This window comes from Aotus nancymaae, unplaced genomic scaffold (assembly GCF_030222135.1).
Source record: "Aotus nancymaae isolate 86718 unplaced genomic scaffold, 86718_ANA_hifiasm-v0.15.2.pri h1tg000003l, whole genome shotgun sequence".
NCBI lineage: Eukaryota > Metazoa > Chordata > Mammalia > Primates > Aotidae > Aotus > Aotus nancymaae.
Genome location: NW_026988414.1, coordinates 50,098,707 through 50,126,239, shown reverse-complemented (window position 1 = coordinate 50,126,239; position 27,533 = coordinate 50,098,707). Strand labels below are relative to the sequence as shown.

The 27,533-nt window shown below is 36.1% G+C and overlaps 1 pseudogene; it reads left to right on the top strand.

The window, feature by feature from the left end:
* Window positions 1–27,533, top strand: part of LOC105715612 (far upstream element-binding protein 2-like) — a 46,590-nt pseudogene that overhangs the window by 8,538 nt on the left and 10,519 nt on the right.

The window sequence follows — 27,533 nt, the reverse complement described above, 5'->3', positions numbered from 1 at the left end:
CGTACCTCAAAATAATAAAAGCTATTTATGACAAACCGACAGCCAATATCATACTGAATGGGCAAAAACTGGAAGCATTCCCTTTGAAATCTGGCACTAGACAAGGATGCCCTCTCTCACCACTCCTATTCAATATAGTACTGGAAGTTCTAGCCAGAGCAATCAGACAAGAAAAAGAAATAAAGGTTATTCAATTAGGAAAGGAGGAAGTCAAATTGTCTCTATTTGCAGACAACATGATTGTATATCTAGAAGACCCTATCATCTCAGCCCAAAATCTCCTGAAACTGATAAGCAACTTCAGCAAAGTCTCAGGATACAAAATCAATGTGCAAAAATCACAAGCATTCCTATAAGCCAATAACAGACTTACAGAGAGCCAAATCAAGAACGAACTGCCATTCACAATTGCTACAAAGAGAATAAAATACCTAGGAATACAACTAACAAGGAACGTAAAGGACCTCTTCAAGGAGAACTACAAACCACTGCTCAATGAAATAAGAGAGGACACAAACAGATGGAGAAACATTCCATGTTCATGGTTAGGAAGAATTAATATTGTGAAAATGGCCATACTGCCCAAAGTAATTTACAGATTCAACACTATCCCCATCAAGCTACCAATGACCTTCTTCACAGAACTGGAGAAAACCACCTTAAACTTCATATGGAACCAAAAGAGAGCCCGCATAGCCAAGTCAATTCTAAGCAAAAAGAACAAAGCAGGAGGCATCACACTACCGGACATCAAACTCTACTACAAGGCTACAGTAATCAAAACAGCATGGTACTGGTACCAAAACAGAGATATAGACCAATGGAACAGAACAGAGGCGTCAGAGGTGACACAACATATCTACAACCACCCGATCTTTGACAAACCTGATAAAAACAAGCAATGGGGAAAGGATTCCCTGTTCAATAAGTAGTGTTGGGAAAACTGGCTAGCCATATGCAGAAAGCAGAAATTCGACCCCTTCCTGACACCTTACACTAAAATTGACTCCAGATGGATTAAAGACTTAAACATAAGACCTAACACCATAAAAATACTAGAAGGAAACCTAGGCAAAACCATTCAGGACATAGGCGTAGGCAAGGACTTTATGACCAAAACACCAAAAGCAATGGCAACAAAAGCCAAAATAGACAAATGGGACCTAATCAAACTTCACAGCTTCTGCATGGCAAAAGAAACAGTCAATAGAGTGAATCGGCAACCAACAGAATGGGAAAAAATTTTTGCAGCCTCCCCGTCTGACAAAGGGCTGATATCCAGAATTTACAACGAGCTAAAAAAGATATACAAGAAAAAAACAAACAAGCCCATTCAAAAATGGGCGAAGGATATGAACAGATACTTTACAAAAGAAGACATACATGAGGCCAACAAACATTTAAAAAAATGCTCATCATCACTGGTCATTAGAGAAATGCAAATCAAAACTACATTGAGATACCATCTCACGCCAGTTAGAATAGCGATCATTAAAAAAACTGGAGAAAACAGATGCTGGAGAGGATGTGGAGAAATAGGAACACTTTTACACTGTTGGTGGGAGTGTAAATTAGTTCAACCACTGTGGAAAACAGTGTGGCGATTCCTCAAGGACCTAGAAATAGAAATTCCATCTGACCCAGCAATCCCATTACTGGGCATATATCCAAAGGATTGTAAATCGTTCTACTACAAGGACACATGCACACGAATGTTCATTGCAGCACAGTTTACAATAGCAAAGACCTGGAACCAACCCAAATGCCCATCGATGATAGACTGGACAGGAAAAATGTGGCACATATACACCATAGAATATTATGCAGCCATAAAAAACGAGGAGTTCACGTCCTTTGTAGGGACATGGATGAACCTGGAAACCATCATTCTCAGCAAACTGACACAAGAACACAAAATCAAACACCACATGTTCTCACTCATAGGCGGGTGTTGAACAATGAGAACACATGGACACAGGGAGGGGAGCACTATACACGGGGGTCTGTTGGGCGGGAGTGGGGGGGGACAGCGGTGGGGTGGGGAGTTGGGGAGGGATAGCATGGGGAGAAATGCCAGATATAGGTGAAGGGGAGGGAGACAGCAAATCACATTGCCACATATGCACCTATGCAACAACCTTGCATGTTTTTCACATGTACCCTAAAACCTAAAATGCAATTAAAAAAAAAAAAGATCAAATCCAAGATGTATGTATTAGAATGAATACATAAAAAACTTCTAAATGATTTTGTCAAAACCTTGCACTTATAAGTTGGTAAGTCAATCATGGAAAAAACCCAAATATAAAATTAATGCATTTAATGGTGTTTATGTTTTTATTACCCTATAATTATATCTTTCCTGTGATTGTTTTTCTTTTCATGCTGGCCTATAAAATGTGTCTGTCTCAACCTGTTTAAAACATCTACATTTGTAGGATTAGGACAAGTGATGTTTTGCCAGTTTCCATGAAAGAGAAGCCAGATGCACTGAAGCAACCTCCTTTGATAGCTAAAGTCCTTCATTAATTTGACACCTGGCACTCCCAGCTATGGTCTTATTTTTGGTAGAATTGCTCTGGTCTACAGATAAGAGCACATTCTTCTGTCATGAGAAATGAATTATGAAATTAGCTATTGTACTTATTTTTATACTCTGCTGTTATAACTTACATTAGCTATCCTCTTATTGTAAATATTGCTTCATTACAAAGTTAAGACTGTTTATATTTAGGGTTGCTTAGTTTAAGAAAATTTTCCATATCATCTTTTCCCTTGCTGTAAAATTCATCATTCCAAAGGCACTTTTAATTTGGTCTCATTTACTTTGTAGTATTTCAAATGCTGCCAAGATTTGCATAAGTGCATGGAGAAAAATTAAATCCAGACTTTCCAAGATGGATAAATTTGTGGGTGGTTACTTTTTTCTTCTTCACAGAAGGATTGATTGCAAAATTCCTGTAAATGACAAGTTTTCAACATAATCAGTTTTCTAGAACTCCATTTTCTAGCAAATTTTCAGAAATTAATCTCTTACTTTAAGTGAGTTACCCTATGTGTGCATGTAAGTAAAAAAAAAATCCTACCTTTAAAAGTTTGGGTTTGTATCTGGAAACTAAAAAAAAAACTATTAATTTGTACCATACACTTATCAATTAAAATACTTTTACAGTAAATATCTAATAGTTTACATATATGATATAAATATATACTTTATAGATAAAAATATATATATATATATCCTGGCATGAACCCAATAATACTCAATGTTTTAACATTTGTTAGGAAATCCCTAATAAACCACTAGGTTTTTTTTTGTTTCATTTGTATTTGTTTGTTTCTTTGTTTGTTTTTGTTTTTTTGAGATGGAGTCTCACTCTGTTGCCCAGGCTGGAGTGCAATTGCTCAGTCTTGGCTCACTGCAACCCCTACCTCCCAGGTTCAAGCAATTCTCCTGCCTCTGCCTCCCGAGTAGGTGGGATTACAGGTGCCTGCACCAAGTCCGGCTAATTTTTGTGTTTTTAGTAGAGACAGGGTTTCTCAAACTCCTGACCTTGTGATTCGCCCACCTCAGTCTCCCAAAGTGCTGGGATTACTGGCGTGAGCCACCGCGCCTAGCCTATCACTAAGTTTTTACTTAAATTAACAAATGATTAGCCTTTACCTCAGAACTTTTAAAAGAATACACAATACAAAATTGCCAATAGGTATTTCTGTTTAAGTTGGCCTCTACATTTTTGTATTCTGCTTTGTAGAGGTTCCAGACCACTCTGGCTTGGACCATGTAATCCAGTACTTGCCAGTCAAAGCAGCATTGTGTAAGAGCATCCCATGGTTCTTCCTTGACCTACATCTTACCAGCTTTCATACTTTCCCCTTTCTTCTTCCCCTACCTTAAGGGCACCTGAAGGGCAGTGAGGGTAGTGCGATGACTACCACGTCAATTCTGTAATAAAATGTTGCTAGAGGAACAGAGGCCATGGGCTAAGTGTGGAGATGAATGCTACTTTGCACACTGCTTTATTATAGACTATTTCCACACATAGTCTTTAGATGAGTGGCATCTGAACTCACCTCTGATGCTTGTTTAAAATGCAGACACCTGGATCCCACACCAGACCTACTGAAGCTCAGGGAAACGCCCTAGAGTCTGCATTTTAACAAGCTCCCAGGTGTTTCTTAAGCATACTGAAGTTCAAGAACCACTGTTGTAGATGGCTAGACAGACTTCATTACACACACTGAAAAAGAAAACAAAAGTATATGGGAGACTTACATGAACATGGTAAAATAAGATGACACCTGAATACCTTCTAGAGAAATTCTACTAAAATATTTATGAAACTATTTTTTTAAATCCCCAGAAAGCACAATAAATAGCATGAAATTATCATTACTAAGCTCTGTGACATTTTCACAAGTGCTTAACATTTAAAAAAACCTGTTTTTCCTCTCTAAAATGGATCATAATCTCTAACTCATAAAGGGTTGTGACGATTAAAGAGAAAGACATTAAACAAACAAGCTAGTGCAGCACAAATACATAAATAGCATTTAAAAATTGTCCACACTTCACTCTTTCCACCAAGATTTTCATTAGCCTCTGACCATTCCAGGCTGCATATGCAAGCCAGTTACTTGAAAAATGTGCACCACAGAGGCCTGAGCCCATTTCCTTATCAGTCAATGGGTTTGATATTATTCTGGAACTTGAACCCAAGTTTTTAGGTTGAACCAAAAATTGTTAGGGCATCAGTTTCAGTGAACCTATACTTTTTTCCCTGATTCCCAGGGTTTATACAAATCTGCCCTGCCTCCTACATATTTCTTATACCCACCCAGGCCTTGCAGGGACTATGATTTAGGCAATTTTCAGACACCAACTTCTACTGATATCTGGAAGTCCCCTCTGATATCGTCTTATCCTTTATATGGCAGTGTCCACTAGCATAAGACTTACATTCACTGCTCCATCATGTCTCCATTCTGCTGACTCTTGGAAGTATTCTCCTTGGGATTCCTCAGTTCCCAGTCACTTCCCTGCTAATCACATGTACTCTCCCTCTCATTCCAGAAACATCTCATAGCTTGAAACTTATACTATTTTCTATAGGTCTCCATTCAAAGTGTATAGTGAGTAAAAACTCTCCCCTACTCTTCAGTCACTCTCCAAGATTACTCTTCTATTTATACACTATATTGTCTGAAGTTTTGATTCAAGTTCCCTCCATAATCACTTGTGGCACAGACTCATCAAATAAAAATTAGCACCAAAATAACCAATGGTATCACAGAAAGTGACAAAGTGTTAAATTGTATAAAATCTACAAGCATCAAAGCAAGGGAAAAAATCTATTACAAATTACTGTCAAAAGAGCAGAAATCAGCTTATTTTCAAATTGTGTGTGTGTGTAAGCATTCATTCTGAAAGATCACATAGTAACAACAACATTTCCTTCAAGGACAAACAAAAGTGAGACCTAGGAGTTTTATATTAAACCAAGCTGTGTATAAAGAAAATAGGTATGTGTAGTGGCTTATGCCTGTTATCCTAGCACTTGGGAAGGGCAAGGCCAGAGGATTGCTTGAGTCCAGGAGTTCAAGTCCAGCCTGGGCAACACAGGGAGGCCTTGTCTCTACAAAACATAAAAAATTATCCTGGCATAGAGGCACACAATGGTAGTCCCAGCTACTCAGGAGGCTGAGGTGGGAGGATTGTTTGCATCCAAGAGTTCAAGGATGCAGTGAGCTATGATCACACCTTTGCACTTCAGCCTGAGTGACAGAGTGAGATTCTGTCTGAAAAAAAAAATAGAAAATTATCTGATTCCTAACATCCTTGAAATATATCTCTTGGTTTTTTTTTTTTTTTTTTTATTAAAAACGTATGCATAGGCCAGGCATGCTGGATCACGCCTGTAATCCCAGCACTTTGGGAGGCCAAGGCGGGCAGATCACGAGGTCAGGAGTTAAAGACCAGTCTGGCCAACAAAGTAAAACCCCATGTCTACTAAAAATGCAAAAACTTAGCCAGATGTGGTGCTGTGTGCCTGTAATTCCAGCTACTCAGGAGGCTGAGGCAGGAGAATCGCGTGAACCCAGGAGGCGGAGGTTGCAGTGAGCAAAGATTGTGCCATTGCACTCCAGCCTGGGTGACAGTGCAAGATCCCATCTCAAAGAAAAGAAAAGAAACTTAGAAACTTTGGATATTTAATTATCTTTTTCCATTAATTCTAATATGCATTCAGACATAGTTCTCATAGGAGTTGGGAGGGAGGGACAACAATCATTTGAAAAGATGTTTCTGATTTTTTTGGTCTTGGAACTTTTTATTTCCCACATATATAGTTCATAAAACAATTGAGTATGCCATCTAGTCATCTTTTAGATAAATATTCAACTGATAATACAGGAAATTTTATTTCTTTTTTTTTTTTTTTTTTTTTTTGAGACGGAGTTTCGCTCTTGTTACCCAGGCTGGAGTGCAATGGCGCGATCTCGGCTCACCGCAACCTCCGCCCCCTGGGTTCAGGCAATTCTCCTGCCTCAGCCTCCTGAGTAGCTGGGATTACAGGCACGCGCCACCGTGCCCAGCTAATTTTTTGTATTAGTAGAGACGGGGTTTCACCATGTTGACCAGGATGGTCTCGATCTCTTGACCTCGTGATCCACCCGCCTCGGCCTCCCAAAGGGCTGGGATTACAGGCTTGAGCCACCGCGCCCGGCCTAAATTTTATTTCTTAGATGAGTCTCCTTGACGCCATGAAAGCTGAATATGTAAAGCCAATCACTATACACAAATGATTTTATTTCCAATGTCCTCATTGGAATTTACAGTCTTAAAGAATCAGCTAAGAAATTTCTTCCATAAAATTCAGGTTGTTCTGGTTGAGGGGAGAAGGGAAAAGCTCCTACTGTATCTGCCTTTAGAGAAATTCTAATCACTGTCTTGTTTTCAGTTTAAGGTAAGTGATCATAGACACTGAATATGACTTTGAAAATGTTTTCTTCCTCTCTCTTTAATTCGTCTATTTGTTCAGCCAAAACATACAATGCCAGGGACCATGCTAGATACAAAGACAAAAAACATAGCTACAGATAAGACAATCTCTACCCTCAAATAGGTTGAATCAAGCAGAAACATTAAAAGCTGGAAGCTACTTCTTTCGCTTATATAAAATTTTATTTTGCATTGGCTCTTGGAAAATGCAAGATAGAGTTATAGAAAATATATATGTTGTGCATATAAAGAGATGATACATAAATCCAATTGACTTCTTCAGCTTTTTAATAATAGCTTTCATTTATTTGGCGCTCACTATATACCGGATCCTTTACTAAGTACTTTAAAATTTTTATTTTCTATAATCTTTATAGTAGTTTCATTTTGCATAAGAGGAAGAGAGCTTTATCTCCATTTTACAAATTAAGAAACTGACCTTAGAAAAGTTATTAGTCATAAGAAACATAAATAGTGGATGGCAAAGAGGTTCAACTCCCAGTCTCTATGGCTCCAGAGTTGGTGGCTCTTGACTTCTCTGCTATCACATCTCTACAACAAATGTGTCTTGTGTCATATACACAAAGTGAGATTACCTTGCATGTAGAATCTTCTCCTCATGGAGATTTCTTACCACCCAGTGTGATCTTAATTGGCATTGGTTCCAATGGATGAGGCTGAACTCAGGAGTCTGTTGTCATATAAGCTGATGCGGAGGAAAGGAGAAGGTGGTGATTTATGGTCTTTTACACACTGTGTTGAAAATATGTATTTATAACTAGAGGCCTTCCCATTAGACTGTTACCATTTTTAAAGCATGAACTTCCTTATCTTTCTATTAACAGAGCCTACGTTACGTCAGACAAGAACAGCCATTCAGTATCTGGTTTGGAATGAATGATGCAATAAGATAGGCAGATATGGTGGACCTCCCCATGACATCTATGAAGCCCCAGCAAAAATGCAAATAGATGCCTTCAGTGCATGATCTGCCCCCTTGCTTTTCTCCTTCCTCACTCAGTCCTAGATTATAAGGGTCTTGAAACTTGTATGTGGACACCGTAGCCTGTTATGTCCAAGGTCTGTCCACACTACGCAAATAGAAATCCCTTGGCCACTTCTTAGGCCTATGCTCTGCCCTCAGGAAAATGGACTAGGGAACATGCTCATTCCTAGAATCGAGCTTTGGTCCACTTGGGACATAGCACTCTAGGAAGCTGTGTCTCAGATCATAGTCTAGAAAAGGTCTGGGTGAGCAGCCTCCCCTTGGTCCCGTTGATCCTTAGCCCTGTGTGAAGGGACATCATAGGAAAACCAGATCAGAGCCCTTCAAAATTCAGGGTCTAAAGGTGGTCTTGGATCTTGCTATGACCTACTTTTTAGAATGAGAAAATAGAAAGTCAGACACTTCATCTGCCTCATTTGGGGTCAAAAATCTAATGAGAAGATCTAGAACATGAACCAGTGACTTCTAATGTCAAGTCCAAGATAACTTCCAATCTACTGCTTGTCCCATTGTGTTTCTATAGGGAAAAATGACAAATTATCCAAAATATTTAAAAGAAATAATTTCTCCCTTAGCATTTTTCTGCATGTAAAGCTGACTTCTCCCTCTGGACATCACCAAAAAGTTCACACCAACTTTATTACCTCTGGACCTCTGACCTCTAAAGCAAAGAATGGGACTGATTGAGAGATAGCAAATTTGTAAGGGCTTCTGTCTTCTGTGGAGCAGGACTGTCAAAAGTGATGCTTGTTGTGTTGAAAGAAACCTGAAGTTTTGTAAGAGTTGTAACCAGAGATGTCTCCTTATCATAATAGGTTGCTCATTCAAATAGGTTTCTAATTTGGACAGTATTGTGGGAAATGAGCATTTTCTTTCATTGCAAAGACCAAACTGAACACCAAATCATTCCTACTATTTGTATCTCTGGGTTCTAGTCAATATTTTATACAAAGATTAACTTAATATAGATATTTCTTTTTAAACAAGAAGAATGACATGTTAAAATGCGAGAAAGAATTAATACTGGTTTTTCATGTTTCATTATAATTCTCTTTGTGATTGAAACCTTCTTTAAATTGAAGAGGAAGATGAAATTTCTTATGGATACTGCATTTCAGGCTCTAGGCAAAAATGTGACACAATTTAACCAAAAAAAGAGGGTCTATAAGTTTCCATGCAAGTGAAAAATGGATAATATTTATGTTATTAATCCTATGAGAGAGATGGTATTTCTCATTTTAAATCCCTATATGTGTATTTATGATACTTTGGAGAGACAAACATTTACTCTGACATCTGCCTTAAGTATCAAAAACAGAAGGAAAGGCTGAGAAGAATAAAGACAATGTACTAGGCTTATTTTTGGGAAAGATGAGCTTAGACCTGTGAACCTAATATATATGTTATGTGTTGCTAACCATCATGTGATAAAGAAGAAACGAGTCTCCAGGAATGTGTGTGGGCTAGTGCTGAACCTGGACAGGTTTCTATGCTTCCTGCAAATATTCCTGGCTATGCCATAAATCCCAGCAAGGTGAACTACATTTCTTGGCCACTGTTCATCCTGTTTGCAGCTCATCCTGAGGGTTGGTTGGAAGCTCTCACAGAGGATGCTAATCTTTCAGGCTTCTGAGCTCACACAGTCCTTCTATCCTTTAGAAAGCACAAATCTCACCAGCTGAAATCAGTCATTATTTCCTTAGGGAACCAAATCTAAACACTAGACCTTCTCTCCCTGCCTGTAATTAAATCTGGCGGGCAGGTCACCAGTGCCACTAGGTCAGGAAAGAGAAGAAAAAGGAAGTGAAAGAAATGGTATTTGTTTCTTGGCTGGCCCCGGTACTTCTCTGAGAGGTAGGCTCTGGCAGCCACACAGTGGAGTCCCTGTACCCAGAATATTCATGCTTGTTTGGGGTCTGCCAGCTGGCTCCAAAAAGGTTCTTTCCAATCGAGGTCTTGCTTGCTCACTCAGCACTTAAAGCTGAAGCACTTTGCTGGTGGTCTATTGCTGCCCCAAAAGAATCTTCCCTAATTCATCACCTCTGATTATGAAATAGTAGAGCTTTTCATACTTTAGCAGGTATCAGAATCACTTGGAAGGCTTGTTAAATAAAGACTCCTGAAATCTATTCCCAAGACTTCGATTTAGTGGGTCTAGAGTTAGGCCTGAAATTTTCCATTTCTTTTTTTCTGATGTATTCATTTATTTTTCTTAATTGACAAATAAAAATTGTATATATTTATCATGTACAACATGATGTTTTGAAATATTATACACATATATTTCAAATATATGTGGCTAAATCAAGCTAATTAATATATGTATTACATGTTAATATATAGTTATATTTTATATTATGTAGGTTGTTAATATGTATTAGATGTCAAATATATGCAGCTAAAGCATCTAATTAACATATATATTATCTCATATACTTATTTTTTGTGATATGAGAACAGTTAATATCTACTCTTTGGGTAATTTTCAAGAATACATTTTTATTAACTCTAGTGACCGTGTCATATAATAGATCTCTTGAACTTATTCCTCCAATATAACTGAAATTTTGTATCCTTTGACCAGCATCTTCTCAACCCACCCTGCTAGCCCCGGGTAAACACAATTCCACTCTCTGCTTCTAATAGGTCAATTTTTTTAGATTCCACAAATAAGGGAAATCATGTGGTATTTGTCTTTCTGCACCTGGTTTATTTCACTTACCATAATGTCCTCCAGGTTCATCCATGTTGTTACAAATGACAGGATTTCTTCTTTTTTATCATGGAACAGTATTCCATTGTGTATATATACCACATTTTCTTCATTTATTTGTTGATGAACACTTAGATTGATTCTGTATCTTAGCTATTATGAATAGTGCTGCAATAAACATGGGAGTGCAAATATCTTTTCAACATACTGATTTCATTTCTTTTGGGTATATACCCAGAAGTGGGATTGCTGGGTATGATATGATAGCTCTATTTTTAATTTTTGAGAAAATTTCAAACTATTTTCCATAATGGCTGTACTGAGAATTTGCACTTCTAACAAAATCCCAGGTCATGCGGATGTTGGTGGTCCACAGCCACAAAAGGCTATGGATGATTGATCATTTTTTCCTTAGTCACTCAGATATTAGTCTCTAATTTTAAAGTTAAACATGTCTATTAGGTTAATTTTTACAGTCATCAATTTGCATTCTTCTTATCCTTACTGCTTCATTTCTATTTCTTATCATATATGACTTTCATTGAAGAGGAGGAGTATTTATTAAATTCAATAACTGAAACTAAGGTTTTAAAATTTTTCTACTAAGTAATTAGATTTGAAGCTATCTACATCAAGCTTTATTCTGTTATAGAACATAAAGAACAGGTAAGACCCCCAGAAAAAGGTACTAGAAGTGATCTTTGTAATATCTGCCCAATTGAATAAGAAATGTTGAATTAATAGATTCAGATTCATACCTCCTGCAATAAAGTGGGGTCCAAATGTAATCTCTGCCCTCTGACAAAGAATTTCCCTGATTCTGTCTCACCTGTGTTTAGTTTTGGTCTAAATGCCTGGGGGTGCTACCTTACTACACCACTAGTTGGGCTTCTATATGTTCCATTTGGGCTGGAAGAAAAAGAGAGAAAGTGAAAAGGATGTGGTTTGTCTCAGCCTGCCTTATCTCAAGGTTCTTACTCCTGAGTTTGGAGTGTGGTACAAGGAAGAATGAGAATATGACTGAGATGCCCTATCAACATATTTTCCTAAGTAAAAGAAAAGTGTATGTAGCTAGTCTTGCCTTACTATCAAATATTGAACTTTTCATTCATTTGCAACTATTTTTAGTATATCAGCAAAATTTCTCTTAGGTTTCAATGTAGTTAAGGCAGGCTATATACTGTATCAAATACTGATTCTAAACGTGTTATTTTCCAGCCAGCCTATCTCTCTCCCAAAGAAAATGTAGTATAATGCAATTGAGTAGAAGTAATGTTTTTAGAAAGATAACTTTAAATCCTCCATGATTTATAAAAAACTAAAAATAAAGCCTTTGCAGGCTGGGCACGGTGGCTCGCTCCTGTAATCCCAGCACTTTAGGAGGCTGAGGCAGGTCAGGAGTTTGAGACCAGCCTGGCCAATATGATAAAGCCCTGTATTTAGCCAGTCATGGTGGTGGGCGTGCTGGTGTATGCCTGTCATCCCAGCTACTTGGGAGGCTGAGGCAAGAGAATCACTTGAACCCAGGAGGCAGAGGTTGCAGTGAGCTGAGACCACACCATTGCACTCTAACCTGAGCAACAAGAGCAAAAAAACTCCATCTCAAAAATAAATAAATAAATAAGGCCTTTGCAAACATTGACACTTTATTAGTAGCGCATATTTGTCGTATACTTCACAGCTCATTGTGGCATGCTAAAATGGGCTCTTATTTGAGTCCTTAACTTTGATTACTTGCTGGTCATCATCATTTTGGTGAAAATTTACTTTTTATTATATGTGGATTTTTTGATCTTCTGTTTCTCCACAGCCTTCTCATTTCTCTGAAAATTACTACTCATATGGATTGAACTTGAAAAATACCAAGGCCTTGAAGAAGGTATGAAACATTTGGAAAATAAAGAAGAATGTATTCTTGGGAAGTAAGAAAATGTCATTAGAAAGTATGACTTTGAATAGGATCCATCATCTATCATCCAGAACTGTCAATCTGCTACCTTTTTAAAGCAATTTACTTGAAAGTGAGACATAGAAAACCCATATGGTTGAAAGAGGTACAAGATAGACAAATATACCCAAATCTATATCTATGTATGTATGTATCTATCTATCTCATCTATGGATCATCTCCAGAATTAAAGAAAATGGAGGGATATTTTAAAGAGCAGCTGCTGTTTTGAAAAATATAATTAGAGTGAAAGTAACAGAAAAAGATTTAAATAATATTTGTTATACATTAAAAATGCAATTCTTTTTGCTTTTTTCATAGTCTGTACTACAAATAAAAATTGGTCCCAATTATTTGTGCTCAAATTATTTCACTGCATAAGATACCATGCTGAGATGTGCCAAATGATCTCCTGCTTTACAAAGGTTAGAATGTCACTCTTTCATGCAATGAAATAAATATTTATTTTTAATTTGGTTATTTTATTTCCTATGGCAGACTCTGTTTCAGAAAATCAAAGACAAGAATACAGTTCTGCTTGCACAGCTTACAAACTGGAAAAGCCATGGGTTTGGGGAGAGAGAAACAAATACCTGTGATATTAAGCAATATAGGGGTACTTGTCACAGTAGAGAAGAGAAATGACAAGAAGCAGTCAAAGGGATAGGAGAAAAATCAATTAGTGTCACCATGCTAAGCTAAGGCAGAACATAGGCAGTGGTGTTCAATACTGCAGATAGGTTGGAAGGGATGAAAATTCACAATAGATACCTGTAATTTGAGATCACAGGTCACTACTCTCCTTAAATACAGAATTTTCAGCAACCAGTTGGGACTGAAGCCCATTGATAGTAGTTGAGAGTAAGCTAGTAGTGAGCATGGCAGCAAGTCTTTTAAAACATTAGAGAGAAAAAGATAAAATGGCAGTTTTGAAGATAACAGATTTGAGGGAACATATAGGCTAGGTGAGAACTAAAAATGTTTGTAGGCAAGGAGAAAAAGCCAGGAGAAGTCGAATTTGAGGATGAAAAGGTTAAAAAAAATAAAAGCAAGTCCTAGAAGTTGGATATGTGAACATAGAAGAAATGTAGAAGAAAGGAAGTCTCTTCTTTGTCAGGAATTTGGAGGGGGTTAGGAGGCTGGTAGAGACTAAAGGAAAACATACAGCCAAAGAGATTTGAGGTGGAAACAAGGGATGCTAAAGGAATAATAAAGGCCTGAGGTTTCTGAGCAAAGTTGAAGTTGAAGAATTTATTAGATCTATCAGCTTTCATGGAGAAAGTTAGAAAGCGCTGTTCAGTTCCAGAAAAATGAGGAGTGATTCACCGTACCTTTGCTATGCAGTAACGAGAGTCCAGCTGAAGTCAGTGAGCGTGAGCTTGTAATAAACCAAGGCTTGGATTCCTGAGACTAAGTGCAGAAGTGGAAGGCAGCATGAGCTTCCCCTGGCTGGTAGCTGATGCTGTGTTCATGGCTACACTGCGACCCTCTGATGAAAAGTCATTTAGGATGTCAATAAAGGCACCACGAGACTAGAAGTGTTAAGAGACGTTTGAAACGTTCAACAGAAAAATTACGAGGATAGAGAGCTGCCTTGGGTAAAGAATGAAAAAGCCCAACAAAGGGGAATTTAGGAGCCCAAAAACTCTGAGGTGGAGCAGTGTCACTTCTATTGGGAAGAATAAAGTACAATGAGACCAGACAAAACAGTCAGCGCCATGGATGATCAAATCATTGACATTGATGATGGGATGTAATGGAGAAAAGGATTGTGAGCTATGTGCTAAAATAATTGAAGTAAAATAGAAAAGAAAATTAGAGAGACACTTGTCATGGAAAAATAATGAAAGGTTGCCCCAAACAGAGGAATATAAGTGACCCAACAGTCTACTCCTGAACATATGCAATGTAAATGAGAAAAGTGGGAGAGCACAGGGACAAAAGATGGCTGATAAGAATAGGTAGAAAACAGCATAAGAAATAGCGTCAAAATCACATTGTTTTTGATATGAGAGGAATGAGCTAATTACTAGGTTGGGTTGATGCAAAAGTAGTTGCAATTTTTGCCATTACTTTTAATGGCAAACTTTAATGGCAAAAACTGCAATTACTTTTCACCAACCTATATCTTTCAAATCTCTTTAAAATGTAAAATTTTACAGTGAAATATACATCAGAAGAGGAAAAAATAACTGAGGGATGATGATATAAAAGTGATCTTGAGGCAGCAATGAGCTAAAAATATAGCCCTCTTATGAATGAGACCTGAAAGTGAAGAGAAAGCTTATTCATTCACTGACTCAACAAATATTTATTGAGCACTGAGCACATGTCACATGCTTGGAGGTATGACAATGAACAAGTACGTAGGACAACAGATATAGTCCCTGCTCTCATGCGGCTTACTATCTAAAGTACAAGTCAGGGAAGACCTTTTTATTTCTTAAGGAAAACTTTGGAAGATCAGAACATAGGTGCTTTCAGTGTATTCTTTCTGTCGGTATTTATTAAGCAATAATGAATTCTGTCTCAAGCACTGTTTTGAATGTTCGGAATATGTTGGGGAGCAAAACAAATAGTTTCTGTTCCGCTGAAGCTTATAGTCTAATGCCAGGGGCAGTTGTTGATTAAGTATATAATTAGAAAGAGTGATATGTCTTAAAAAGAAAAATATTAAGTACAATGGGAACAAATAAAGGCACTGATCTCTAAGAGGGAATCAAAAAAGGTTGTCATAAAAAGTGGCATTTGAGCTAGATTTGAATACTAAATAACAGTTAGCTAGCAAAGAGAAGTGGGTAAAATGGTTATGGTTAAGCACAACCTGTTCTAAGACCCTGAGCAGGAACCGAGGAAAACCCAGCATGGTGAGCAGTGGTGGGCCAAATTAAGTAGAGAGACAAAGGGAAAACAGCAGAGGCAAACAGGCCAGATCATGTGAGCCACTGAAAACCACATTAAGAATTTTAGTTTTTGTTCTAAGAGCAATGGAAAGGAATTGAATATTAAGCAGTATGATTAAGTGGTATGATCAAATTTTACAATTTTCTTTATGCATGGTAAATAGATTGGAGGGGTAAAAATATACATTAAGAGCCCAGTTAGGAGACAGTGGTGGTAGTGTATGTGAACTGTGATGGCAGCTTGTCTAGTATTGCGACAGGCAGATTAGAGAAATATATCCAAGTACAACTGACAAAATTGGGTTTAAAGGTCGGGGGAGAGCTGACTTCTGAGAGTCTGGCAGGGGCCAGCAAATTTATATGAAGGGGAAGATAGTAAAGATTTTAAGCTTTTCAGGCTCTATGGTCTCTGTTATAACTGTTCAACTCTGCTATTGTAGTGCAAAAGCAGCCAGAGCCAATAAGTAATATGCACAACTATGATACAATTACTCATTATTTATAGATGTTGAAATTTGAATTTCATGTAATTTTTATGTCATGAAATATTTTTATTTAAAAATTTTTTCAATCCATTTTAGAATATTAAAACCATCCTTAGCTCAACAGTCATGTACAATCAGGCAGAAAGTTGGATTTGTCCTACAGGGCTGTAGTTTTTCAACCTGTGGGCTAGGGCAACAGAATAGAAGGTTGTTGCTACATGCTGAAACACTGGAAGGGATCCAAGAAAACATTCAAGGATTGAGAGATGTTTATTGTAGGAAAACTAAGTTCTAAAAAGCCTACAAAAATAACTGTTAGAACAGTGGATATGAATGAGTTATGATGGAGAAAAAAAAAGTATAGCTTTCAAATTACTTGGTAAAAAAAGGGAAATGCATGGCATCCAATTCTGGGGGAGAAAAAAAGGAAATGGAAATTAACTGGAATTAGAAAAGTGGGGTTTTGGGAATCTTCTGCAACTATGTCATTAAGGGTCTATGAGTAAATAACTTTTGGCATAATAAAATCTATGATAAAGGTTTGGATATTAATTTCATAATATATCACTTAGTGAGTAATAAGCTGTCATTGACAATCCAAGCAGGTCCACCCTCAGTTTAGGACTATTACTCAGCTTGAGCCACTGGTCATCCATAATTAGGAAGTGATTTGTGCATCTTTCATCTCCTCTTGGACAAACCATAGAGGCTCCAGCCTTGGATAAAGGTGCCTCATTTGTTGACAAAAATGGTGAATTTGGCAGGGTGAGGGATTTCGATTCCAGAAGCTGAAGCTTCCTTAGTGACTCAACAGCAAATTATGATAGAAGTAGCATAAAATAGAGGTCTGTTTTGCTCAAAATCATCTAAAGCACATTTTTGTCACTAATTTATTTTGTTACCTTGAGAAGGCAAGAGAACTAAGAAGCACCAACTGTCTACTGTTTACCAGACATTAAAATATACAATTTTAATTAAACTGTTCATGGCATTCCTAGCAAGCAATTATTATTATTCCCATTACACAAAAGAGAACTCCAAGACTCAGCAAACTTTAGTAACTTGTCTGTTTATATACTTACTAAGACAGAATTCAAACCTGGTTCCGTTTAACTCCAAAATTCTTGCCCTTGTACAAAGCCATATTGGCTTCTTGAAGTTCAGTTTGCTATCTGTAAAGATAAGGAATGTCATGAAATGATTTCTCATGTCTTTTTCATCTCCAGCACTCTATAATTTTAGATACATAGAGGCATGATGGCCATGGGCAGCAAGAGAAATGGAAATACATAATATACCTTACCTTGTGACATAATTTTTCTTACAATTTAATACTATCTTCTGAAATTATGAGATGAATACATGCCTAAATTCAAAGTTACAGGGTGATACTAAATTTAGAATCAAAAACTGTGTCAATTATCCAGATAGGCAATATGAGCACTGGGTATTTATTCTTTTCAACCTTTGCCAAAAAATTTTTTAAAATAAAATAAAAATTATACAATGTGCCAGCAAATATGTCAGTTATTTAAATTATTAGGTAAAAAAAGCAACTAATCAGGTTTTTAATCTGACACTTTTTTAAACTGACAAATAGTGAAGACTTTAGAAGTGATTTTATTCTCTTTACTGCTATTTGCTAAGTACTTTGTACTTTGATGGAAAATTGGACTTGTCAAAATATTTCCCACACAATCACTGGGTAGGAGGTGGAAGGAAAGACAGAGAGAATGAACCAGGTAGAACCCTGGAAGGAAAGACAGAGAGAATGAAACAGGTAGAACCCTCCAATGAGGGGTAACCATGAATAACAATATTCCAGGAAAGTTTCTACACTGAAAAGTGTTTCTAAGCAGAATGTTAAACATAAATGGACATGGGCGGCAACCATCATTTTGGAAAATCCCTGTGTAGACATTTACTAAATATTATAAATATACTTATTTTTATTTATATTTGTAATATATGAGAAACTAATATGACAATTATTATATACTCCACAAATATGATCAAGGGAAAAAAGAATGCAGGCTTTGTATTGGAAGAGAGGAATAAAGAAAGAAGGAAAGAGAGAGGGAAGGAGAGAAGGAGAAAAGAAAAAAAATGAAATTTTTTGCCAACTTCTAAGTTCCCTTTTCAAAGATTTTGGATTTTCTCCTTTACTCCTAGCTGAAACTTTGATTTGTATAAGTTAGATTGCGTGTGCTTAAACCAATAAAAGTCTTTTAGTGAGTTGTCATTATTGTTGTTTTGCAATGGAGGCATTCCTTTTCCCTTTTTCCATTATTTTGAATTCATATTTATTAGGAGTTTAGACTCATCAAAAGAACTCACAGAAAATTTCCATAGCACTATGATTTCAACTGTGAACTTTATGTGTAAGTGTTCTTATATATTTTGTAATTCCTAGAATGTATCTCCAGGTTCACTCGTCAATTACTATATTTTGAAGCTAAGTGACATTTGCAAGTATTATTTTTATTATATTTGAAGCAGAACAACACAAAACAAAATACCACACGTATTAATACTTTAAAAATGTTTGAAATCTAACATCAAATATAAAAAATGCAAAGAAGAAATATTGTTTTCTTCTTTTCCTTGCTATAAGTAAGCTAAAGTCTGTAAGTTGTCATTGATGATATTTAAAAAGATATCTCCTCAGATATTTTGTTTACATTTTAAAAACATCCAAAAGGGCCTGGCATGGCAGCTCACACCTGTAATCAATCCCAGCATTTTGGGAGGCCGAGTCAGGCAAATCACTTGAGGCCAGGAGTTTAAGACCAGACTGGTCAACATGGTGAAACCCCACCTCTACTAAAAATACAGAAATTAGCCAGGCATGGTGGCACACACCTGTAATCTCAGCTATTTGGGAGGCTGAGGCAGGAGAACCCAGGAGGCAGAGGTTGCAGTGAGTCAAGATCACACCACTGCACTCCAGCCTGGGTGATAGAGTAGACTGTCTCAAAAAATAAAAATTAAAAATTAAATAAAAATAAAAAACATCCAAATGATTCAGCTAATTCTTATTCACATTTAAGGATAGTATTCCAGAGCAAAGTATAAGAGCTTAATTTGTTAAATTCTTCTATCCCACAGCCTGCCAAGCCAAGGGTTGAAGACCAGACTTGCCCAAACCCACAGAAAGTGGGAAGATTTCATATGGCTGGGCATGGGAGCTGAGTGTTTCTGTCCTGGTTGGATATGTAGAGAAAGGGACAGTTAAATGCACAGCTTTTTTGATTTTCAGTTCTCCCTGACATTTAGGGAAATACAGCTTTCTTAACCTATGTGAAAACAGCAGATTACTGAATAACACCTGAGAGGCTATCAAATAAATATTTTCTGCACTTTCGATTTCTTTATTATGCCTCAAGTTAATTTATTTTCCATAGAGAAGGTTAGGTAAAATTAGCTGCAGAAGGTGCAAGTGACTCTAAGTCCCTGAATATTGTAAGGATATGTGTAAGCAAGTAATAATTATGACTTATTCTCTGTCTTTCATGCCTACTTGCTTAGTCAGGGGTGATTAAAGCTTAATCAGCTTGGAACATGGTTATTGTAAATATCATAAATAGATATAGTAATTTAAACACTGAATAAAGCATGAATTGCTGCGTGATTTTTATCAAAAAAGCAAGGTATAACTCATCACTTCCTTTGTCTTAAGTAAATGACCTAAATACCATGCTGCACCCACACTAAGATTAAATCCAAATGAGTCCTCCTACTTGTCCATCTTTTCTATCAAGTCATCCTATTTTATTCTTTGGATGAGTCCTGTGATTTTTTTCAATGGGTCAGAGCCAATTATGGGTTATTTCATTTCTGTGACACCAGTAAAAATGTTGGATTCAGTTTTTTAAAAATTATTATTAAATCATCTAAGTAGGTAAGATAAGTGAAACAACTGGGGACTTTGGGATTTTTGTTTTAAATTTACAGTATTTGAAGACCTGTTTCAGTTTGCCAAAGCAACTTATACTTAAATATAATTGCTTTTCTTAATTGCTCCAAATAATTTCTCAAGTTTCTGATTTTCCAAGCAATATGGTATTTATCATAAATCCCTTACAAGTCTAGAACAGAAACAATTTTTTTAATTCAAGAGTTTTTTTCTATTACTTTTCTTCTAAAGATAATAGTTTTCATGACATATTTGAAACATTTTGGGAGTAAAATATGATTGACATAAGGCAAAATTATAATTGTTGAGAATGATATGACATTACAAAGGAATGTGTTTATTTCCAGGTTCTCCTCTCTGTAGAAGAATTTGGTGTACAAATGCCTACATTAGTGTTAAATTTGTTATCTTTTTGTTTTATTTCTCCCAAAGTGAGCATAAATGCTACTGGGAAAGAGAGGTCAACACTTTTGAATATAATCAAGATATAATAGAATGGATTATAATTCATATTTTATAATGCTCTGAAGTTGAAGCCAAAAGCTGCTTCTAACCTAGAATCAGGTTGAAATATGTTATTAAGTCTTGACTGAAATATTATTATTAATTTCAACCAGATCCTTTTTGTAATTTTTATACTTTTGTAATTATTTAAAAGTCAAATTATTTTAAATGTATGGGAAAATTTGCTTTTCTTCTTTTGTATTTTTTGCAAAAACAATAGAAAAGTCAGAAAAGAAAGTTAAAGGAAATTTCATGTATATCTTCTATTATACACTTTTGGTGCTACAAAACATAATGTTATGATACAGGTCATAAACAATTTGTATTTCCCTGAGATAGTAGAAATAGATAGGTACATTACTAGAGTGAAGTATTATGTTCTGAATTACTCCTTTTTAAACACAACTTTAGCACAAATTTTATTACCAAATTTTAATAACAATATTATGGTTACATACATTTTTTAAAAATATACATTTGTATATGCATCCATTTTAAATACATGTTGCTGTTTTTCTTATTCGAATGATTTTTAATCTAATTATCTGCCTTGGATTTTTTTAGCTTTTATAAGAATGTGGAAAAGAACCACGTTATTTTACCTGGTAAATACAAGTTACATTCTACAGTGGTATGGAGAGCTGAAGATTTCTTTGTAACTAGTGCAACTGTTCCTAACAGAATTTGAACTTTTCCTGTAGATATGAGTCTGATAGATAGAAAAACCATAGAGCAGTCAGGCTTACCTGGGGCCTGAACATTTGAAAGACTGTCCCAAGAATACTGGCAGCACCCAGATGATAGTGTGCACCTTTCGACAGTCACTGTATTCATTCCCAGGAAACCAGTATCAGGCTGAGAATTCTCTAAGGAGCATTTGGCAGCCAGGGAACTGATTCCAGCCCTGAAACCAATGTTCTCCAAACTCCATTTACTCCTTAAAAGAATATGAAAATATCTATAACCTCTTGCAAAAGTTTAAAGTGACATCTTAAATTTGTTCCAAATGTAAATATTATGTAACTTCCAACTTTTCTTAAATATTAATCTTTTATGTTGTTTTAAAATTGATTAAAATTGTCATGTTATTTTTAAATGCATCTTATGAAATTTAGATAAGAAAGTGATTTAATTTTCTGTCATCATAAATCTAAGAAAATAGCAATTCATAAATGAACTATTTATTAATAGCTGAAAATTTTACATCTTCCCTCTATTTTTTAAGCCTACTGTAAAATTTTCCTTTCTCACCCAGTTTTATCCAAATTTTATATAATTTAATTCACAAAATATAATTTTATTCTATTTTTAAAACTTCTACTAATGACACTGCTATACTTCTTTGCAGCAAAAATATAGAAAAAATAATTTTTAAATTTCCCAACAGGTTTTAAATGTTAAAAAATATTTCTTCTGTAATATTACAATTATTATTAGTAAGCATGTATTAATGTATCAAAATACATTATATTATTGAACTGTTTAATATAAAAATTAAAATATCAAAATATTGACAAGTATACATTAAATTTAAAGGAATAAAAGTATCTTTTAATAGGTTCAGGTTTTTCCTCCATAGATCTGTATCTGAATGTTACTTATTGCTAGAATAAGTTAGAGTTTGACAGTGCTTCTCTTCTTGTCATTTTAATGGAGGTAAATGCTAAAATAAAAAAACAAAACCCTATTTATAAATGAGAATAAAAATACTTTTTAAATTACAGTTATGACATTTAATTCTTAGACCTTTATACAACTTTTATGCCAAAAATTACATATTGATCTGTCATGCAAAAGTATTTTTAAAGATCTGTCAGAGAAAAATTTGTTTGGCCCCTTCTTCATTTCAGCAAAAAGCAAAGAATTAGAGGCCCCCTAGGATTTGTCATCCAGACAAGAAACTCTTTCCCTCTTCCACACCTACACCAGTTGAAGCGTTTTTCCCTCCAGGACAATGCTGCATAATAAGATTCCAGGTGGAGGAAAAGCATGGCTTCTTTGTAACTACAGACGCTTTTTTAGGAAAGAATTCATGTGATATGTGTGGCTCTGAAACCATCCTTAACACTACCTGTGCTCTTAGAAAGTCTTTGTGAACCTCCATATGAGTACTTTTGTTGAGGACCACTGTCTTGCATCTGTGGGCCCCTGGTGACCTAAGAAGTATTAAAGAAAAAATAAATAGGAAGATGGGCTGTTTTCATTGCATGCCTACTGATGGTTTTTCTCTAACATTTTAGTTTGTGATTATTTCTTAAAACCCTGACAAATAGATAAGAAACACAAGTCAGCATACTGTACCAAGAAAGTCCTGGATTTGAGAGTCCAAAACCATAGTTTCAACTATTAGCTATATTCCTAACTGGCCTCTGGAAAACATCGCCACGTTTCTCTGGGCCTCAGTTTTCTCATTTGAAGGCTGGGACAGTGTTTCCCAAAGCTAAATGAGACGACTTTAGGTGGTACACTTCCAGACTTGATTTGATACACATTTCTCTTATTATCAGGAAAAAATAGTCAGTCTACTAAATCCATGATCCTTGAATATAGTTTTTTAGAAGTTATCTAAAAGATATTTTAGGTTTTTTAAAAAACAAAGATAATCTATTTAGAAAAATATTAAATAACTAGATATATTAAAATCCACGTGTAGAAATTAATGAAGTTTGTAAAATACTAGAATTACAATTCCCATGGTTCCATCAAGGTCTAGCATTATACAATTTTATAAAAAACATTTGGAAGGGAAAAAAAGGAAGGGAGAAAACAAGGAAGGAAGAGGGAGAGTTAGGGAGAAGGGACTTTAAGAAGGATATATATTTCTAGGTAGACTTGTAAAACCCCATAGTCATGGATGGCAAATAGCATCCCACGCAAGAAAGTTCAAAAGGCAAGTACAGGCAAATTATTCAGTTAAGCATTAATGAATAGATGTTTTAAAGGCAGAATACCAATTATGCGAATCAGGCTTTCTTGACTCTCTGAGCTTGAGCTAAAAATCTTTACCATGTCTATATATCCAAGCCATGTGGAAATCTTAGTAATTACCCAGGCAAGGCAGGCAAATAAAACTTAACCACAAGGCTTGGAGGACTGAGTTACATGCCTACGTAGGCTGTCTTTACCGATAGAATTATCCAGGTAATCTAATAACCTCCTTATCACATGGTCTATGTTGCCATAGCCAATTTCCAATGCCAGACTTTTAATCAGGATAGCTTACAGAGAATACATGCTCTGCAAATAGTGTACGTTTTTCCTGGTTATTAAAGAAATTCAACTTTTAAAAAAGGTTATTCATTATTCAGAGATAAAGAATAGACTGAATTAATGAGTATACATATCTAGGATATGTGTAAATGCATCCAGCTATTAATGATAGGATAGTTTTAGCTTCATTATTTTTCTTGTTATGTTCAATTTTCCTGAATTTTTTGGTAATATATAAAGAGTAGAATCTAACTTTCCTTCCTCTTCCCTCTTGTGTCCTAATCCTTAAGATAAATAAAATGAAAATTGTTCAAATAAAAATATTTAGCATGTACATGTACAGAGGCACACGCACACACACGTATACACAGAAATGAACACAGGTACACATAAACACCACCAAACAAAATTTATTTTAGAATTGCATCAATTGGAGAATGAATCAATCCAAGAAGCATATGAGAAATATGTCTCAATTATGCCCTAAGTTAATTCCTTTCTTGTCCTCTTGCCTTATATTCTAACAAAGGAAAGTCACTCTATTTGGCCTAGTCTTCAGTTCTAAGTGCCTTTTCTCCAAATAACCACAGTAACTCTATATTTGTGATTTTACAAAGCATTTTCCCACTCATTTTCTGTATTTAATATAACAGTCTTATGGGATAGGAACATCTAAAGAAGAAGTGGCCAATTTCTCTGAGCATTTCCTTTTGCTAGAAAAATTTAGAGTAATAAGAAAGCAACACTAACAACAGCTCCCATTTATTAAACACTTATTACTACCTGGGAGTTTTTAAGTACAAAAATATTTATTATTTCTCACAACATTGAAAAGAGATATTATTTTATTTTATAGATCAGTAAGGGATGCTCTGAGGTTAACATTCTCAAGGTTATACACATAGTAGTGGCAGAATTGCTGTTTGAACCTAAATTGATCTTTTTCTGAAACTAGAAGGACTTTCTTCTATTTCGCCCCACTCTCTTACTAATGGTTCTCACTTAATGTTTGTTGAGTGAAACCTAATACTCAGACATGCTGTTTTCAAATGAGCACAATAGCAGATGTCAGTTCAAATCCCATAGATAGTAAGAATTAAGTAGAAAGGGTTGGAAAATTTCCCAACTGACTATGAGTAATAGTGAGGTCATCTGGGTAATATATAAACCCATTCACACCAATTCTTCTCCAAATGCCCCAGAAGCATTATTACTTAGCAGAGCAGGCCAACAAAGGTTAACTGGCTGCCTTAAAGAAAGGTGAGGAAAGAGGAGCTTTGCTCTAACATGGTCAGGTCATTCCACTGCCACTACCATCCTGGAAGGGTCTCATTTCAACAGGTGTCAGTCTTGGGATTACTCCAAAGAAGAAAAAGAAAAGATAGGCAATGCATACTTTTTAAGAAATCTTTCTTATTTATTCCTAAGTTGAAAGGAGAGAGTGTTAGTAGAATGTGAGTGTAGTATATTAAGAAATGAAATAAAACGATTGACTTAGTTCAGTGTTTTCACTGTTCTGGTAAGAATGAAACACATGGGTATATGCAAACTAAATGCTCTTGTATTTGCATTTTAAACTGGTATTGATCAATATAAAGATATATGATGAAATGATAAAATTCATGCCAATAATTTAAATTAAAATCTTCTTTATTTAGAACATTAAATAGCAAATTAAAAGACCATAAGAAGCTGAAGAGGGTCTGTCAAAGAAAGACACCAATCTACCACCAGCAGTAGATTTCAGTTCCCCTAATAATCCAAGCATGAGGGAATGCTGGCAATGGGAACATTCAGTGGCAAAATATCTGAGGATTATGCTACCTAAACACATACAGGTTGTCATACTCATCATCACTATACTTTTTTTTTTTTTGGTAAGTTCCAGGGTACATGTGCATACATTCTAAATGCTGATCTGTTAAACCTGTGGGCAAATTGTCAAAGACTTCGCCAAAAGATAACAGCAGAAAGCCCACATTCAAATGCTGGAAAATAAAGGAATAGGCTCTTGACAATGAGGGAATTAGATAATGCTTACAAATCACACTTGGGAGGCACTTTCTTTGTGTTCACCAGATCTGTAACATTCCTTGAAGCAGAGAATGGCATGCTTTATTCTTTTCTTTTTCTAAGTTAGGTAACAAGTTTAGAGTATATCTAAAATTTACTGGATACTAATTGTGTCCCAGGATCTATGTTTAGGACATTGATTTGCACTGTCTTATTTAATCCTTACAACAAGCTTATGAGGAAAACTCCATTATTACTCTATGCATTATGTGAGGAAATTGAAGATTAAAGAAGTCAAGCATCAGTAGTCATGTGGCTGGTAAGTGAGCCTCTGAGATTCTAGAACAAGTCAATCTGACTCCAAACTCCTTTAGCACACACTGCATTATGTGATAAGAACATAAGGGAGTTGCCCATGGCATCTAATCTCACACCTAACACTATTGATTCCAAAGTCCTTTATTTTTCCATACCCACATTCTCCTCTATTTTGAATCTAGTAGTGGACTGTATTAAAGGACGTGCAGATTTTTCCTCTCGAAGAATGTCTACAGTGAAGTTATTTACCCCAAGATGGTTTTCATCCAGACAGACAGAAGTATACCCATCAGGAATAAATATTTTCTGAGTACTTACCATCTGCCCCACACTACGATAACACCACTGGGTTCACTGAAATGAACTTGATGGCTTCTGGAATTCCAGGCAGCAACATGTTTCTCTAAATCCAATTAAAATAGGAACTCATAACCTTTTCAGCTTATGTGTTTACTGTTAACAGAAAGGGTGAAATAAAATGATTTCATTTCCTTTTGCACGGTTTGAGGAGCAGAGGCAGAAAGCCCAGCTTCTTGACTTTGAGTCATACACCTTGAGTGGTAGGTTGGACAAACTGGTGGTCACTTTCAGGTCCCAACCTGTAGAGCAACCCACCTTGGAAAGCCTCATCATTCAGGGAGGTAAGCGTGCCAGGCTCCACAAACCTGGACTTGCTGGTGAAAGGCCTCTCCAGCCAAGAACAGCACAGCCAGGAAAGGGTAGTGGGAGGTAGAAAGCAAGCTCAGAGCTGGCAAGTGGGCAGAGTGAGTCACCTCTTTGATGTGGAGTGGTTATTCCAAACACAGCAAAGGTGAGCAAGCATTTCCTTCCCCTGACTTCCCTAACTACAGTGGCAACAACCCTTTAGTGTAGGAAACTGAGTCACAGGCTAGGAAGGTTTCAGAGATGCAGGAGGAAAATTGCTAGACTATACTGTAATATTAATTTTGCTAAGATAAAATTTAGTGTCAGCCTGGTAAAATATCATTCTGCCTTATGTGCATAAACTAATTTTCCCTTTGTTTCCACAATCTTTCCTCGCTGCTCCCTATTCTTAGTAGGGATGCCAATTGAGAGATGTACACGTAGAGTAAGACCTTTCAGCAGAATTAACTCTTTAAAGGAATTGATGAATGTGAGTAAAAAGAAGACTGAGATTGTCTTATTAAGAGAATTGAAATGCCATAAAAAAAAAAATTGTTAAACCCACCAGTGGTTCTGGGAATGCCTGGTTCTTTCATAAGAACTGTTTGGGATACTGGGTTATGCTAGAATCCACCTGCCTCAGCCTAAATGGATTTGCAGAAAACAGAGGAAAAGCACTGGTGTTCCCATTGCTTTCAACTTGGGGCAGAATTATCTGTCGGTGTCTCAGCATGGGCCCTTCTTTACGCTCCCTGGAAGCAAGGCCCAGAAACATAAGGTTTATGTTTTCCAGACTCCTTATAAGTAGTGCTCTGGTTTAGGGTCTTCTAACAAGAGACACTTGCAGGAGAAGGTGGAAGAGACGCACCGTT